Consider the following 16,380-nt stretch of genomic DNA (forward strand, 5'->3'; position numbering starts at 1 on the left):
TATTTTTGATATATTCATCATGTTTTTGTGTTTCAGGATCGTCTTGGAAAAGCAGATTTGAATCCTTCCTAAATGTGTGGTCCTCCAATTTGAACTGATAGAATATTATGACTTCCTTTGTCTTCTATTTTGTGATGTTGCCAGTAGTTGAAATAAGGAGAACAATAGAGTGTATATGAATAGAATTAAGCATTATAGAAGGTGTAAAGATACTGAGAGCTGACAAAAAAGAACACAAATGAACCAAAAACATTAATTTAATTTATTGGGTTAGGTATTTCTATATACCTCTGTACCTTTTGTTTTCTTTTATAAAAGGTTAAATTCAAAAGGAATTAATTCATTCCCTAATAGATGCACACAATTTACTGAAACTCAAATGGAATTTATGTAACAGATATCTAACCTAAGACAGTAAATTGAAAGTGGTCATGGTAAGAAAATTGTAATGTAGGAATTGCAATTATGTAATTTCATAAACATGTTAAAATTGTTTACTGATTAGACTAATACAGATTTTAAATTACAATGTGGTTCTTGACCTAATCGAATCATTAACAATCATCTTTATAGAAAGTCAATTGCAGTATCAAAATACTCTTTTGAAACTCAAAAAGAAAGTAGTTTTAGAAAATTTAACTGCTGCTACTTAAGATGACTTAAGTTTGTTTTAGAAACCTCCAAAATGGTCTCTGTTCATCTATATTTATTTTAAATTCAATTTATTTATTTTAGATATGGTGCTTACAAAGTTATTCATAATAGTTTTGTTCTTCTGTAATTCAATATTTCAGCACATATATAAAATTATCTCCAATGTGATCATCAGTTTAACAAAGCCGAAAGCTTTCCCCTTGGCAGATATAATTTTCTTAATTTTTTGTGCTACTACTAATACCACTAGGAAATCATAATTTAAATTATGGGTGTCAAAAGATGTGCAAGCAGCCATGTAGTCCACAAATTACTGATGAGCTCATATGGTGACAGCAGTGGTTGATAAAGATCCTTTGAAGTGCTCCAGTACTATCAACTGCAAAGCCTATATGTCCATGAGGTAATTTTTTTTTTTTACTTTTTTGTTTGTTTGTTTGTTTGGGGGACTATACTTGATAGTGCTTAATGGTTACATCTGGCTCTGTGCTCAAAAATTACTCCTGCCAGGCTCAGGGGGACCATGTGGGATGCTGGGGATTGACCCCAGTAGAATGTAAGGCAAGCTCCATACCCACTTTGCTATCGCCCTGGCCCCAGTACATGATTTTTTCCTGCTAGTTGGGCCTCTTTTTAGAGTTACATGAGTCTATGGAGTTGGCAACTTGCATGAGTCTATGGAGTTGGCAACTTGCACAGACATAGCAGAAGTCGCTGGTTTGTGGGAGGAACTGCAAGGGGCTTTTGCAAGTTTAGAGACAGGTGGGAGTTGGCCTTACCCATTTTATTATACTCATTAACGATTCTCTGGCATGACAGAGCCTATGTCAGAACACTCTGTGTCTGGCTCCAACGCTCCTTGAGATGTTATCCACAAAATTGGCATACCTGGGGTGTTTGCTGGCTAGTGTAAATGGGAAGAGAGACCCAACTTGCAGAAAACACTGATGGGCACATGGGCTTGCAGCTGATCTCACTGAAACCCTTTGAAGGGGCCCTCTGCCCTGGGACTGCACTCACAAATCAGCCTTACAACTACCTCCACACCTATAGTCCAGTTTCACTGCCTCTCCACCCATCTCTGCTGAGACTCTTTGGTCTTCAGCTGGAACTATTTACCTTTCTTGTCAACTTTCTATTCTGCCAATTTCTTAAAGGATAACTGCTTTTCCTCAGAATTAGTACTCAGACTCTTCTCTGTATATTAGCTAGGATATTTTAATATGCACTGGAATGAAAATAGACTTGGCATTAAGTAACCATTGCTCCTTTTCAATGAAAGCATCTTTATGTGATGGATTTACCTCCTACTCACACTCCCTTGATCTATCACTGCTTTCAACTCATCTTGCAGAACCAAACCAAATCAAATTAAACCCATCATGTAGAGGTTTTGAGTTTTTATGTTTGTCATAAATTATTATTTTTTGTTTGTTTGTTTTAGGGTCACACCTGGCAGCACTCAGGGGTTACTCCTGGCTCTCCACTCAGAAATCGCTCCTGGCAGCTCGGGGGACCAGATGGGATGCCGGGATTTGATCCACCATTTGTTTGCATGCAAGGCAAACACCCTACCTCCATGCTATCTCTCTGGCTCCAGAAATTATATTTTTGACAAAAAAGCAGTATCGTGTGAGGAAATCATTGATTTCCTTGCCACTCTCAAATTTATGTGGACTTCAGTATATTCAGAAATTATTTTCTAACATGATAGAACCTAAGTATGAATGTTTTAATTGATTGTTTCCATAAGGATCAAAGAACTTTACCTCTCAGGTAGAACAGTTTCCTCACTCCCTTTAGGAAGCATTCACACAATTGTCCAAGAATATTGTCCAGAAATATCAGGGGACTCCAATTTGCTACCCATGTCTTATTTTCTGAGCAGCTGCATCTTCTTTTTCCTACTCTAACTCTAGATCCCTTTTACTTTAAGAGAAGAATGATAGACCTATGCTGACTTAAGATGCAACACATTACCTCTAAAGGGTTCATTTCTAACTACCTCCAATTCTGAGAATTTTTTTTTCAATTTTTCAAAATTTTTTTTGCATGCTGCAAAGAAACTCCTTCCACTTCCAGATTATTAGGAGTGGTGCTTGCAGGGCAAGATAAATTCTGAGGAACAAGATTTTAGCTTCAAAACACCAGTACTATTTCTGAAACCCTATTCCCTGGATGACACTGGTGCTTGAATATACCTAGAAATATGAGTTTTGAGACTCAGTATATGGTGTTTTTGTTTTTTTTAATTTTTAGGGGATCCTGTGTCTTTCTCTCCAAAGTTGGTTTCTATTTTTCACTCCTTTTTATTTCACAAGACATATTAGTATATGTTTGGACTCCTATTCAAGACGAAGTGCAAAAATCTTTCCCATGATGTTCACATATGGCATAGCAACCAAGGATGTGGCCATTGACCTCTGCTTAAGTTTCTGTAAACAGATACGGAGACTTTGTCTTACCAGTGTCAGTTCTGTCCCAAATAAATCATGTTGCACCACATTTCTTCCTTTGGACAGAATGATTTATTTTTTCAGAGCACAGAGGGAGAAAGATCTCACTCTTCACTGCTAGTTTTAATAGACTATTAGCCAAGCTGCTTCCTTGATTTTGGGCTTGGGAAGAGTGAATGGAAGGGTATAGTTAGTTATCACGACAGTTATTTTTGTTATTGTTGTAGATTAGTTTAGGTCACTCTAAAAATGCAATGACCTTTACCCACTTCCATAGTTAGAGTCTGATGAAAAAAATATGGAGGAGAGGTGGAATGAATTGTGATCTGCTGAATTTAAAAAAAGGGAAGGACAGATTTTTTTGCAAGCACCATGAAATTTAGTGCTATTGCAAAGATGGTGGCAAAACTTAGACATTCAGGAAACTTCTCTGCACCTGAGTGGATGACTAGAGTTATGACTGGAAAAGATTTTTATTAATTAGTACCATAAAAAGTATTATTACTATCAAGAGTTATGATGATGATGGCTTAAAAATGGTATCTAGTTGTTACAGAACAAAGAAAAACACTGATCTGACTAGAAAAGAAAGGACCCAGCTGTCAACAGAATAGTAAGGACTAAGAGAGGAAACAAACATTAAATTTTGAAATGACCACTCTTAAAATCTGCCTTATTTTCATTTTATTTATTTGTGTATGTATGGGAGGGGTCACTGCTGGCATTACTTGGGGATTTTTTATGGCTCTTTGCTCAGTGATCACTCCTAACAGGCTCAGGGGACTATATAGTTTCCAGTTTTCAATTTGGTTCAGCTACATGCAAGAAAAACACCCTACTTGCCATACTTTCAACCCAGCCTCACATTTCCTTATTTAAAATATTTTATAGTCAGAGTTTCCTGCACATAGATAGAGAAACATCTGGCTACATTTGGCTTCTGTAATAAAATGGATGCTACAAGAAAAGGAGTATAGAATAGATAATATTAGTTTATTAGAGATTAAATCCTGAGAGTGAAGATTATCAAAAATTATTTGTCTTTTTTTGGCAACACCCTGCAGCTCTCAGGGGTTACTACTGTCTCTGCACCCAGAAATCTCTCCTTTCAGGCTCAAAGGGACTATATGGGATGCTGAGGATCAAACCCAGTTTTGTCCATTTGTCAGCAGCATGCAAAGAAAATGCCCTATCACTGTGTTTGCCTCACATGTTGCTGACCCAGGATGGACCCGGCAACCATATAGTTTCCTGAGCCTGCCAGGTGTGATTTCTGAGTACAGTCAGAATTCTCAGCGCTGCTGTGTGTGGCCCAAAACCAAACCATAAAAAGCCATAAAATCTCCTTATATTATGTCTATAAATAAAACAATTTTCTCTGTAAAATATTTATGTATAAAATATGTATTTATAAAAATTTGTCTTTAATAATCTTCTGTAATTCTAGTAATTTTCTTTTAATCCAACAATTAAATGTTCATTAATATGAATAGAATGTTATTAGTGAGTAGAAAATTTCAATGTTTTATTTTAATAAGAGATTAGCAAATCACAATTTTTTTTGGTTTTATGGGATGCTGGGCATTGAACCTGGGTCTGTCCTGGGTCAGCTGAGTGCAAGGCAAATGCCTTACTGCTGTGCTACCACTGGTCCCTGATCACTAACAATTTTTTTTAATGTTTTCTTTCTTTTTGTTTTTGAAATACAAATCTGGAAAGGTTATCATATATGTGACAGAGAATAACATACTTAATAAGTCTAAGTTCTTAGGTCAATAAAAATGGCAAATAATGTTCTATCACAAAGTATTTAGTTATTCAGGTCTTTTGATGCAACTGCTTCTGATGACTTTGAAAACCAAATCTTGTGGATATTTGATAAATGTGTCTCTGATTGTCTTCCCAAAATATTTTCTTAGTGTTTCAAACCCAGTTTATTACCAAAACTGTCATAAAATTGGTAAATACGTTTTCTTTACTATAGAAGATTTTATCTTAGTGTCACTGTACACCCTAAAACACACTGATTTGTGAAACCAAATTCTCACCTGGATCTTTTTTCCGCAGAGTAGATAGATTATTTTACTACACTGAGTGTACGAGATAGGTTTGTAACTTGAGTGAATTCAACTAGAATTTTAAAGTTACATTCATTTTCAACTATATGGTAGAATTTTATAGTTGTTATTTTAAAGGTAATTTTGGTAGAGCTGTGTGACTAGGGCTGCAATGAGTGATTTTTCCACTGTTTCACATCCACAAAATACATGCTATATCTACCACTTGAGCTCTAGGCCAAACCCACCAATCTTATAAATTAGTTTTTTTTTAATAAGGTCATTGGGAATGGACAGATCCAGTTCTTTAAAAATATCAAAGCTTCCTACTACATAGTATAAAAATTTATCATTTATTCAGTATGTAGTTTAGTGCTTATTTAGTATTGATTTCTTCTTACTCCACATTTTAGAGTTTTCTTGTTATTGGATTAGAAAGCTAGCATATCACACTGATAATCTCATAATTTCTAAAAAATAGTTTGTTAATGACATTACAATTGACATCTAGGGTAAATCACATTTTACCACTCCATTCTCTGTTTGACTATTCTCTTTAGCAATAATTATGAAAGAATCAAGTCATAATGATGACCAGAAAAGAAATGCTGACATTTAGAAATTTTCTAAGCTTAAGTTTAACATGACAGTTAAAATTCACATTAAAAATAACACAGTACTTAAGAATATAACAGTTACAATTATGTAGATTAATCACTTAATTATAAGAATACTTCATAAAGAAGTATAGAGCTTTTATCTATATAGTCTTTATTAATTCTTTTTTTAAGATTTTTATATCTTTTTGTATTGAATCAGGAAGCTCCAAAATATTTGGACAGCTAGAGGAAAATAGCCAAGAAACAATGGGAAATCCTTTGATATAAATACAATGGGAAAGATTTTGATACAAATACAAATAAATATATAAATACAACATAAAAGACTTTGATAAATAAAGAAGAATGATAAAATATAATAAGGACAAAGAATTATTTAGAGACAGTGAGCATAATATTTAGGGACAGTGAACAAGGTATTTAGAGTGAACCACTTTAAGTGAAATCAAAGATGCTCCCCAAATGAGTGCCTATATTTACATCTATTATAAAAAGATGAATAATGATCCATAAATTTGAACCAAAGAATGAATCAGTGTTATGAATGCATGCAGAGGTAAAATTTTATAGTTAGTAATTAATTGATTTATTTTAGTAAGATCATTGTTAATTACAGGTCTTTCACATTTGTATTTCAGGCATATAGTAAGAGGAAATTAGGCCATTCCCACTACCAGTGTTGACCTCCTTCCACCATATTTCCCAGCATCCAACCCATACCTCCATCTTTAGCCCCTGGACTACTAGTGTAGCAGGTCCAGTTTGTATTTAACTTGTTATAGTTTGGGTCTCTTGTTTCTATTGTTGTTGATTCTCGGTTGGGTATTTAGATGTGACCTTGTTATTTTTTTTTCCACTCAATGCTTCTAAGACCACTTGGCCCCTGGGTTCCATCTACTTTTCACCCTCAATTTGTAAAAATATATATGAATATGAGGTCTAACAAAATGATTCAAGTTCTAAAGTCCTATGAAAAAGGTGGGCGCTCTTATGTAGAAGATATAAATTAAGAAAGGGGGCAGGTGTGGCAAGAGTTTCTTTGCATATATACAGTAAACATTGGGGGAAATTAGAAAGAAAATTTCCTTGTCCTAAGAGATACAGGGTGTCTCCACCCAATGAATTACACTGTCATGAATTGACTATAGGATTCAGGTATGTTGGTTGTCCAACCCCAAGGTCTTTCTTTATGATCCAAGGAGAAGTTCTATTCAATTGTTGTTGTCAGTCAGTAGTCTGTAGTTTAGAAATCTTGGATTTTGCACAGATCCTACAATGAAGCTAGTGTAAAGTCTTTCTTTATGGCCACAGGAAAAGTTCTCCTCAGTCAAAGTTGTCATAGTCAGTCTTCTGTCATCAGAGATTGTGGTTTTTGCACAGATCTTAGGATGGAGCATCTTCGGATTTCATCTCATGGCGCAGTAGGAAAACCTGTCCTTAAATCTAGTTGTTCTTGTTTCCTCATTATTAGGGTGTCATATGAACCTATGCTGGAGAAAGTTGGTGCCAGCACAGTATTAGGACTTCCTCTGGGGGGAATTTGATTCCTGATGCTGGTGCAAGAAACTGTGCTAGTTCTAATGTTATGATCTGGGGCTTGGGGTGGATTCTCAATGTCTGATTGATTGAGACATAAGTCAAATCTCTGTGACTAATGTTCAGGTTGGGAGGACCTCTGCATTACAAAATTTATGATTTTTATTCATATTAGGTAAGAATTTCTTTCTATACATAATATTTTCCATTTTAGTGTGCCTGTGCAAATGGAACAATGTCATATTATAAATATATATTTTTAATATTTTTATTTAAACACCTTGGTTACCAACATAATTGTGGTTGGGGTTCAGTCATATAAGATGACACACCACCATCACCCATGTAACATTCCAATCACCAATGTCCTAAATATCCCTCCTCCCCTCCCTGCCCTCACCTGTACTCTAGACAGGCATTCTATTTCCCTCATATATTCTCATTGTTAGGATAGTTCTCAATTTAGTTATTTCTCTAACCAAACTCATCACTCTTTGTGGTGAGTTCCTTGATGTGGGCTGTAACATCCAGCCCTCCTCTTTTTTTGTCTCTGAAAATTGTTGAGAAATATCTTTCATTTTTCTTAAAACCCATAAATAAGTGAGACCATTCTCCATCTTTCTCTCTCTCTGACTTATTTCACTCAGCATAATAGATTTCATGTACATCCATGTATAGGAAAATTTTATGACTTCATCTCTCCCAACAGCTGCATAATATTCCATTGTGTATATGTTGCACAATTTCTTTAGCCATTCATCTGTTGAAGGGCATCTTGGTTGTTTCCAGAGTCTTGCTATGGTAAATAGTGCTGCAATAAATATAGGTGTAAGGAAGGGGGTTTTGTATTTTATTTTTGTGTCCCTAGGGTATATTCCTAGTAGTGGTATAGCTGGACCATATGGGAGCTCAATTTCCAGTTTTTGGAGGAATCTCCATATCGCTATCCAGAAAGGTTGAACTAGTCGAATGCCATATTATATTACTGGTGCATTTGGTGTTAAAATTAACAAGCTATAGTCTCTATGCCATGGTTTTGGCCTGAGCTCATATACCAACCAAAATTTTCTATTAGAACTTCCTACTAAGCAAATAAAAATAAGAATGGGAGATACTAAAAGTTCTAAGTATTAAAGAAAAGTGTCTATAGAAACATACAAAGAAAATATAGATATCCTCTTTAAGTCTTTTTGAGATAGCCTGAGGAGGGATAAAATCAGGGCACCTCTTCATTCCTCCTCCATGTTCTACTAGAATCTGAGAAATGGAGCCACATTCAGTTAGAAGCAATAGTCCACAGTGAGGGGAGGTAGGAGAAAAAGGGCCACATAGAATGCATCAGGAGGGGCTGTAGTTGCAGCTTCTTGCCAGGGCAAGAGATGGGGTGCTGAGTAGGTGTCCTTTCACATTTAGAGCTGAGTGGCAACTTGTTGGGGAGGGGGAAGGTCCTGGTTCCTGAGGAGTTAAGAACTGAGGGTAAGAAGGATTAAATAGGAAGACACAATGGATCAAGTTTGAGGGGGTGAGAGGATAGAAGGGGTTTTGTAAGTTGGTCAATGGGGCCACAGAAGAAATAACATATAACAGAGATTATATACAATATAGGTAGGGATTATGCACAATACCAATTAGAAAAACATAAAGGAGTCCATCACATACACCCTCACACCCACTTGTAGACAGATATTGGATATCTATTGTAATTTGTAGTTGGAGGACTGACCCTTATGGAATGGACCAGAGCACTTTAAAAATGGGTCTTCACATCAGGGGAAAGGTTTTCCAACTTCTAGGCACTTCCTCAATGGTTGGGGTAAACTTTGCTAAATAGAGTTTCATGGTTAGGTTATGCATGGAGCATTTTAGGATAGATAACGTTTTCACATCTAGAGTATGACTGAAACCCAAACACAATCATGTATGTAATCAAGGTGTTTAAATAAAAATAAATAAATAAATAAATAAATAAATAAATAAAAAGAAGAGTTTTACCCCCTGTAGTATTTCTACTGTGACTTGTGTGTCCAAGTTCCTTTTCTTTCTGGAAACTGAAGTGTGGGAATTATGATAAAAGAGTTTTGAATTGAAAGTAAATAGAGAAACAGAAATTAAAAGATAAAAAAATTATTTTCAAAATCATACTCAATGAATGGGACCTGTAACTAAAATTTATGGTGTACAATTGCCTATTTTATTTGTCTTTATGGACAGATGCATCAGATTATACTAGCAGATGTAATCAAAAGGAAATGAATAAATTGGAGTATTTTGTCAAGACATTGTCATAATGAACAATGTATTTGGAATCTTATCTGGTAGAGCATGGAAATACAAAATTAAGGAAACCAACCTATATCTCCAAGAACCACTGTGTATACAGAATTTGAAGCAATCATTTTATTTATAATAAGATTAAGGTACTAAAACATACTGATAGTGAACAATGCAGTGGGATTCTTGGATTTCTATTGCATTCTGCACCTGTTTCTGTGGATAAAAACATTAGAACCTTATTATATGCCTTTGTAGTGAGAGGCTGATTGAACACTCGTCCAATCTAAACTGTTTTTTCATTGTTGCCAGTTTCTTTGTAATATAAAATTGAGTAAAGGCTTTGTGTTTCTCTTCTTCCATTTAATTTGTTTCTTTCTCCTTGCAATACCCTGGCACCTATGATGTTCAGACTATCTACCATTTAGCTCATTGTTTTTCTTTGTGGAGTTATTATAAATTCCACATATAAGTGATATAATTCTGTATTTATCTTTCTTCTTTGGCTCACTTCATTTAACATAATATCTTCTAGTTGCATCCATGTTGCTGAAAATTGCATGATTTTATCATTTCTTACACCTATGTAATATTTCACTGTATATATGTATTACATCTTCATGATCCACTCTTCTGCTGTTGGACATCTAGGTTGATTACAAGTCTTAGCTATTGTACTGAGTGTGGCAGTGAGTAGTGGCATGCATACATGCTTTTGGATGAATGTTTTTCTCTCCTGGGAGAAAATAGATATCTATCCTTGGGGATAGATACCCAAGTTAGGGATTGTTGGGTCATATGGTAGGTCAATTTTGACTTTATTGAGAACCCTACATACTGTTTTCCAAAAGGACCAGACAGCATTTTCATCAGCAGTGGATGAAAGTTCCTTTCTTACCACATTCCCACTAACAGACATTGTTCCCATTATTTTTTGATATATGACATCCTCGCTGGCGTTAGTTGACACCTCATTATTGTCTTGATTTAGATGTTCTAAATGATAAGTGATGATGAACATGTTTTTATGTGTCTGTTGGCCAACTATTGGTATTCCTGAGAGAAGTGTCCATTTCTTCTCCCCATTTTGATGGGTTTTTTAGGTTTTGTGGAGCTAACCTTTGTGAGTACTTTCTATATCCTAGACACCAAACCTTAATCTGATCCCATTCTGTTAGCTATCTCCTAATTTTAGCCCATGTTTCTTTTGCCATAAGAAACTTTTTAGTTTGATGTAGTTCCATTGATTTAGGTTTGATGGTATAGCTCTTACCATTGTATCATCAAAGATTTTTTGAGGTGTAAATTGAGTGTTCTGCCAGTTTTTCTCAATGAACTTTATGGCTTCAGTTCTTATTTAGAGGTCTTGAATCCATTTTGAGTTGATTTTTGTGTAAGGTGTGAGGTATGGCTCAATTTTTAATTTTTTACATATAATTATCCAGTTGTTCCAACACCATTTATAGAAGAAACCATCTTTGTTCTATTTCAAATTCTTTGCTCCTTTGTCAAATATTAGTTTACTGTATATTTATGGTATGTCCCTGGATATTCTGTTCTAATCCATTGGTCTGAGATTGTCTTTGTTCCAGTACCCTGCTATTTTGATCGCTATTGCTTTGTAGTAAAGCTTCAAGTTAGGTTAAGAGATACCACCCAGTTTCTTCTCTTTTCTTTTATGGATTTGGCTAACCTAGGTCATTTGTGATTTGACACGAACTTTATCATTGATAGTTCTAGGACCTTAAAGAATAATGACTGAATTTGAATAGGGATTGTATTGACTCTATATAGTAGTTTAGATAGGATGATCATTTTGATGATATTGGTTCTTCTGAATCCATAAGCATGTGGTATTCTTTCAATTTCTTAGGTCCTCTTCAATTTCTTTCTAAAGTGTTTTGAAGTTTGTGTTTCTCATTTCTCTTGCTCATTTAATTCATAGGTACTTGATAGATTAGATACTATTTTAAATGAGATGAACTCTTTAATATTTTAATCCTCTACTTCATTATTTGTATAAAGGAATGCAACACATTTTTGTGTATTAACTTTGTTGCTGGACACTTTCCTTCATTGGTTTATTGTTTCCAGAAGTTTTCTGTGGACCCTTTAGGGCTTTTAATGCTTAGCATCATATCATCTGCAGAAAGAGATAGTTTAACTTTCTCTTTGAATTCCTTTGATTCCCTTCTCTTGTCTGATTGCTATTACTAGGATTTTTAATACTATATTAAATAAGAGTGGGTATAGTGAACAGCCTTGCCTATTGCCTGCTCTTAGTGCCAAGGTTTTTTTTTGCTGTTAAGGGTAATGTTGGCTGTGGGCTTCTTATAGATAGCTGTTACTATCTTGAGGAAAGTTCCTTGCACCACTATTTTGCTATTTTTATCTTGAATTGTGTTGGATTTTATCAAATGCCTTCTCTGTGTCAACGGATATGATTATGTGGTTTTTGTCTTTTTGTTGATGTAGTATATGATGTTGATTGATTTGCATGTGTTGAACCATCCTTGAATCACTGGGTTGAAACCTATTTAGTGATGATGTAAATATTTTAGATGTGGAGCTGGATATGGTTTACTAAGATTTTGTTGAGGATTTTGCATCTATGTTCATTAATGAGATTGCTCTGTTGTTTTTTTTTTTTTTTGGTTTGTTTTTTGTTTGTTTGTTTTATTTTGTTTTGCTTTGCTTTTTGGGCCACACACAGTGACACTTGGGGGTTACTCCTGGCAATGTGCTCAGAAAACGCTCCTGGGTTGGGGAACCATATGGGACTCTGGGGGATCGAATTGCGGTCTGTCCTAGGTCAGACATGTGCAAGGCAAATGCCCTACCACTGTGCCACCACTCCTGCCCCTGTAGTTTTTTTCTTGACAGTTTCATTGTCAACGTTGGGAACAAGCATGATATTAGCATCATAAAATGAATTAGGGAGGATTCCTCTCTTTTTAATGTTTTGGAAAAGTCTAAGGACTTCTTCTTTAAATGTTTGATAGAATTCACCTGTAAAACCATCTGGATCTGAACTTTTATTCTTGGGAATTTTCTTAATTACTGTTTTAATTTCCTTGCTTGTGATTGGCCTGTTTAGTATTTCTATTTACTCCTTATCAAGTCTCAGGAGATTATATTTTTCCAGGAATCAGTCAATTTCTTCAGGGTTCTCTAACTTAACAGTACAGTTGTTCATAATGAGGCCTCATGATGTATTTTATTTCTTGGGGTTTTGTTGTAACTTTTCCCCTTTCATTTGTGTTTGATTTATTTAAGTGTTTATCTTTTTTTATTTCCTTGTGAGTCTTGCCAGCAATTTGTCTATTTGATGTAGTGTCTGATGTCTATTTGTTTATTCTCTCAAAAATCCATGGGGCTGGAGCAGTGGTGCAAGTGGTAGGATGTTTGCTTTTTATGCACTAACCTTGGACAGACCGACCACAGTTTGATCTCCTGGCATCCCACATGGTCTCCCAAGCCAGGAGCGATTTCTGAGCACATACTCAGGAGTAACCCCTGAGCGTCACCTGGTATGCCACACACCCCAAATCCAGCTCCTGTTCTCATAAATTCTTTGTATTATTCCTTGTTCCTATATTATTTATATTTTATTATTTTGTTTCTACTTTTGTTAAGGTTTTTTGCTGCTGGTTTCCAGATACTTAAGGTGCTCCTTTAAATTGTTGATTTTGTCATTTTCTGCTTTTCCATCATAGGCCTGTATTGCTATGAGTTTCTCTCTAATTACTGCTTTTGCTGTATCCTAGAATTTTTAGCAATTTGTTTCTTCATTGTCATTTATCTCAAGGAATCTTTTTATTTCTTCCTTGATTTATGCATTGATCCAGCTGTTGTTGAGCAGCATGTTTTTTAGTTTCTAGATGCTGGATTTTCTACACATCATTTTACAGTCAATCTTGATCTCTGCTGCATTGTGCTGATAAGGAGTCAGATAGGAGTCATCCTATTTGTGACTTTATGTAAGTTAGGTTTGTATTCTAAGGCATGGTCTATTATAGAGAAGGTTCCATGTGCATTTGAGAAGAATGAATATTATGCTTTCTGAGGATGAAGGGCCCTATATAAGTTCATTAGTCCTATTTCTTCTAGTTTCTCATTTAGCATTCTTATGTCTTTGCTAGTGTTCTGCCTAGTATATCTATCAAGTGGAAATAATGGTGTGCTGAAATCTCCCACTGCTATCACATTCCCATCCATATGTTTCTCTAGGTTTGCGAGCAAAAGCTTTATATATTTTGCTGGCTCTACATTTGGTGCATAAATATTGATCATAGTTAATACTTCTTGGTCTAATGTTCCCTGATCAAGAGGTCATGTCCAACTTTGTCTCTGAGTACGTTCTGAAATTGAATGTGATTTAGTCTGATATAAATATGGCTGTTCCAGTTTTTTTGTTTGTTTTCCAGTGACATGTATAATTGATTTCCATTCTTACTCTAAGCCTGTGTCTATCCTAAGCTTTTAAGTATGTTTCCTCAGGCAGCAGATATCAAGGTTTTGTTTCCTGATCCATCCCTCTACTCTGTGCCTTTTAATGGGAAAGTTTAGTCCATTGACATTTAAGCACATTATTGACAGAGAGGGTTGTTGTATTGTTATATTGTGTAGGGTTGTTGTTATAATTGAGTATTTGGTTTGTGTAATTGATCTCTCAGTTGCTTATTTAGAGTTGGTTTGGTTAGTTCAAATTTTGCGAGTTCTTTTTTGTCTGAGGTTTTTAATCCTCCCACCTGAGTAAATGAGAATTTTACTGGGTAGTGGACTCTAGGTTGGAAGTTTCTTTCACTCAGTAGTTTAAATATGTTATTCACTCTCTTCTTGTTTCAATGGAAGATCTGGTTTGATTCTTACATTCCTTCTTTTGTACTTGAGGTTTTTTCCTCCCTTATTGATTTAAACAGATGATCTTTTTAAATATTTTATTTTTGCCATTTAGATTACTATATGTCTTGGTGTTGTTTTGTTAGGGTCTATTTTCTTTGGTACTATTTTTAGCTCCTGGATTTGTTCAGCAGCCTCTTTCCAGAAAGTGGGAAAGTTCTCTGCTAGTATTTCCTTCACTACTTAGCCTTTCCGTATTTCTTCCTTTTCTGCTATAAGTTCTATAAGTCATAAATTATTTCTTTTGTCTTTGTTCATTAAGTACTTTATATTTTCTTCCAATGTTCTGCCTTTTATTTATTTCATTCTATGTTGTTACTTGCTTGTATTTTGTCTTCATCTATTCAGTTCTCTATTTGTGTAAATCTACTACTAGGGCTTGCTAGCATGTTTTTTAATAATATTTTTTATTGTGACAAAAAAGTGAGTAACAAGCATTTCACAGTAATATTGAAGGTACATAGTGTCAATTAATCAGGGCTATTCCCACCACCAGGGTTGTCCTCCCTCTCCCCTTCTCAGCATGTGTCCCATATCTCCCTTCTTTACCCCCTCCTGGAGTGCTAGAGTAATTGTTCCCCTCTGTGTATAGCTTGCTGTATACAGGGTATATATTCTGTTGTTAAACTCTGGGTTTGGTGTTAAATTTTGATCGTTTTTAAATTCCAATCAATGTTCATACAGCTGTTTGATCCTGGTACCGTTCATTTTTATGTTCTCCCTCAATTCGTGAGGCAGAACAAGATAATTCAAATTGTGTGGTTTGCTGAAAGAAGACAAAAACGAAAAAGAAAAGAATAAAACCATAACAACAACAAAAAATACCCAATAGTTAAAAAAGAGCATCCAGATGCAAAAAAAAATACTGAATAATAACCACAAAAGTAGAAAAGAAAAGAAAAAAAGAAGAAAAGGGAGAAAAGTTAAAAGAAAAACAAACAAACAAAAAGTTATTTTGTGCCCCCCACCTTTTTGTGTAGGGACAGTAAATATTGGGGAAGTAAGAAAGGGAATTCCCTTGGCTTAAGAGATTCAGGGTTTCTCTGCCCTTGTAGCATACTGTCATGGGAACAACTACTGGCTCCATACTCACTCATTTACACACCCCAAGATCTTTATATGGTGCCAGAAAACTTTCCGCTCAGATGTGTGTGATGACATCCCACCTCTATAGCTGGAGTTCTTGTTATTTGCATAGGTCATAGAGCAAAGGCTAAGAGAGAGTTTTTCTTTACAGTTCTAGGAGTTCTGTTCCATCACTACTATTGTAATCAGTCTTCTATAATAAATGGTCTTGGTTTTTGCTCAAATCCTAGGCTGAATCCTAGGATAGAGTATTTATTATGGTTCCAGAAGTTCTGCTCATTCTCCATTGTCAAAGTTGGACCTCTGTACTTAGAGATCTTGATTTTTGTACAAATTCTAGACTAAAGGCTAGGGTAGAGTTTTTTTTTATTGGTCCCAGGATAAGTTCTGCCCAGTCATGGGTGACAAAGTCAGTCTTCTGTAGTTAGGGCTCTTGGTTTTTGCACAGATCACAGGGTGAATTGTCTTCTGATTTCATCTTACCGTTAGGTGATGTGATATGACAACCTGCCCTTAGTTCAAGTTGTTGTCATTTCCTTGTTGTCTGAATGTCATATTGGAACTGGTGCAACTTGGTACCAAAGTGGCGTTAGGAATTTCCCAGAGGAGTTTGGTTCCTGGTGTTGTTGCAGGGATCTAAATTAGTTCTACATCTGGGATCTGGGGTTCAGGGTTGGAAGGACACTGCCCAATCTCATGGAGATTGAGTTGTGTCTACATGACAGATGTTCAGGGTGGAAGGTGCCCTGTATTATAAAAAGTATGAGTTCTTATCCCTAGAAGATAAGATCTTGTTTC

This window comes from Suncus etruscus, chromosome 2 (assembly GCF_024139225.1).
Source record: "Suncus etruscus isolate mSunEtr1 chromosome 2, mSunEtr1.pri.cur, whole genome shotgun sequence".
Lineage (NCBI taxonomy): Eukaryota > Metazoa > Chordata > Mammalia > Eulipotyphla > Soricidae > Suncus > Suncus etruscus.